Here is a 3,475-nt window from a genome sequence, read left to right as displayed (position 1 = left end):
ATTTAAATCTCTAATATCTTTGTTTAATTTCTGTGTAGAGGATCTGCCTAGCTCTGAGAGAGGGGTGTTAAACTCCCCTGTTATCATGGTGTTATAAAATATCATATTGCTCAGACTAAGCAAGGTCTGTTTCAAGAATCTGGGAGCTTTTAAATATTTAGAATTGAAATATCTTCTTGTTGTATTTTTCCCTTGACCAATATGAAGGACCATTTTGTTTTTTTTGACTTCAGTTGCTTTAAATCCACACGTATCTGAAAATAAAATTGCAACCCCTCTTTTCTTCTGAATTCCATTTGCCTAAAAAATTGATTTCCAACCCTTAACTCTGAGTTTTAATTTATCTTTTGACATGAGGTGTGTTTCCTGCGGACAGCAAATAGATGGCTTGTGCTTTTTAATCCAACACAGCCAATCTATGCATCTTCAGTGGGGAATTCAAGCCATTGACATTTATTGAGATAATTGATAAGGGTAGTAACATTCTATTCATGTTATTTTGTTAAAGTCCATTGCTTAGTTTTGTCTTTTGCATCATTGTGGAAGTGAGGTTCTGTCCTTTAACTTCTGGGTGTTTACTTTGCTGAAGGTCCATTGAGATGGTGAGTGTGTAGAACAGATTGTAATATTTCCTGTAAAGCTGGTCTTATTGTGGCAAATTTCCTCAGTGTTTGCATATCAGTAAAAGATCTGATTTCTCTGTCAAGTTTAAAGCTTAGCTTAGCGGGATATAGCATTCTGGGCTGGAAATTGTTCTATTTAAGTAGATTAAAGATAGATGACCATTTTCTTCTGGCTTGAAAAGTTTCATTAAAGAATTCCATGATGACCCTGATAGATTTGCCCCTGTAGGTCAATTGGTGCTTACTCCTGGAAGCTTTCAAAATCTTTTCTTTTGTCTTGACTTTAGATAGGTTCATCACAATGTGTCTTGGAGATGTTCTATTTGACTTGAAGGGACCGGGGACTGATATCCTTCTGAAAGGAGTATGCCAGAATCTTTGGTGCTATTTGGGAAATTTTCATTTATAATATTCTCTGAGACCATCAACTGGTATCTTAGGCTAGAGAAGTTGAGATGTCTGCCAGACATCTGAGGAGATGAGACTTGTTCTCTCCCCTCTCTCTTCAGGTTGCACCATTATTTGGCTACTTCGGATGTTCCATTACCCTATGTCCTTACTTACCCTTTACTCAACCTTCATGAGGGGCTGTAATTTCCCCTGTCTTATTCTTAAACTTCACTGCTGGCTACTAACTGCTGTGCATTCTTGCATGTATACTCTTTTATGTACCCCCCCCCCCAAAAAAAAAGATTCCAGGAAGCAGGACAAGTTGCTACATTGCTTTCATGCTGCCACCAGGCACATGAAACAATGTAAGCCCTTATAGGCTTCCAGACTTTATGCTATAGAATTGGTGTAAAGTCTTGTGATTTCCCCAGTGCTGTGTCCCTTCCTGACCACTGTCCCAGGTGGGGGTCCACTAGACACCTAACTTCTGTGACTCCTTTAATCAGTCACTGCTGTTTTCTGAAATTGGTCTCCTCCTCCTCTCTCAGAGGAGGATGAAGGCCTACAACAATAGTTTTCAAATTTGCTTTAAGACAGAGAAGCACTTCCTCAAAGTGAATATAATACCTAAACTGATTATGTACGTGACTGGGCAACGTTTAAAAATAATAACCTCTTGTTTTGCTTTCTTTGCTTTCCTTTTTGTCTTTTCCAGTGAAGGAGCCAGATTCCTGGTATGCCTTAAGTGCAGTGATTTTTTTTTTTCAGCTCTGAATGAGAAGCTGTGTGACATCCACTGCTCTTCCCTCATAAAAGTGCCCAAGATGGTTAAGAGATTGTGTTGCATCATGCTTTGTATATAACACTATGTGGAAGGCCATGTCTTATAGACTTAACACAATCCCAGGGAAAGATTTTGTCCCATGTCCCAAGAGTGTAGTGTTGTGTATACCTGGGATGGAGGCATTATCAGCCCAGAGCTGGAGCTTATGCTCTTCTCACAGGCAGTGCTCTGTTTAGTGGCAAGAACCTTGAATGGGTGGGTGCTGAAAGTACTGACACGGTGAACTCAACCCAGGGAAGTGCTCATTCAACAAAAAGACACATAGTCTATCTGTGGCCTCCAAGCCAAGAACTTCCTAATGCTGAGAAGTCCAGGTAGGCCTGGAAGCCATGGATGTAGGAGTAACACGACGGCCAATTTTTCATTTTTCCAGACCATATGATTCTAGTTTCACTTGGCACAGGAAAGCGCTTGTGTTAAGGTCAGGATTTACTTTTCTGAGCATTCCAATGGGATGAGTGCATTTCCTATGATTTGAAGCACTTCAATGACCTTCACGGCTGTTACTTTTCAAACAAATGAAAACAAGGCTGCCCTAATTGACTTCTTCTTCCCTACCTGTTACATAGGTGAAAGGACACTCCAGTGGACACAATTCGTGTCTAAAAACTAAATGATTAAAGTCATTTTCACATCCCACACTTTGCTGCTCTGGAGTCTCATGTTACCATATTCAAACAAACTGTGATCAGAAATAAAAATAACATACATATTCAGGGTGTCCCAAATTTGCCCATAAAGTCTGCATACATAAGGAAAATGGGAAATTGTAGCTAAACACTTTTGTTTACAAAATCTCATTACAGAATTTTACAAAATATTTACAAAATATAGTGTACACATTGGCCACCTATTTCCAAAATTTCCTAATGAAAATTTTGTGAATAAAAGTATATTTAGGGCCGTACCTGTGGCTCAAGGAGTAGGGTGCTGGCCCCATATGCTGGGGGTGGCAGGTTCAAACCTGGCCATGGCCAAAAACTGCAAAGCAAAAATAAACAAACAAAAACACTACAAAATCAATAAAATAAAGTTGATTTTTTAAAATAAAGTGTATTTAGCTACAGTTTCCCATTTTACCTATGTATCGTGACTTTATGGGCGACTTTTGGAACACCCTGTACTTTATTCCTGTAGATTTCCCACATAGCTTGAAGTCCTGTGGACTAATCTGGAGGGTGGAGCGGGAGTTATACAATTTGGATACAAGTCATCAACACTGTCAGTTTCACTTGGGCTCAGATGACAGAGTCTGTTCCTGTGTTCACTGTTTATCCCCAATGCCTGACACTAATTGGTCAGTGAGTATTTATGTGTTGATTGATGGGAAAATTTGTGCTTTCTAGTCCTTCTCCAGAGAGGAGTCTTTCTGAATGCAAAAGGCTGATGTAGTCCAGGTGTCCAGCAGGGAGTCTTAGCCTAGAGGCTGGCAGTGACCAAAAGGGACAGCTGAAAGGAGTTCACACTGCTGAGTGATCAGGTGGCCAGTGAATCCTGAGTATGTGAAGATAGTGGGCTCTGTGTGAGGGGTTGAGCTGGCATAGTCCAGGGGAGAGATTGGGCAAAGGGTTCAGGAGACGGGTCCTGCTAGCACTGTCCTCCCTGGGTCTTTCCTGGT

This window comes from Otolemur garnettii, unplaced genomic scaffold (assembly GCF_000181295.1).
Source record: "Otolemur garnettii isolate 467f Iridium unplaced genomic scaffold, OtoGar3 scaffold00225, whole genome shotgun sequence".
NCBI lineage: Eukaryota > Metazoa > Chordata > Mammalia > Primates > Galagidae > Otolemur > Otolemur garnettii.
Note: the sequence above shows the minus strand (reverse complement) of the source record.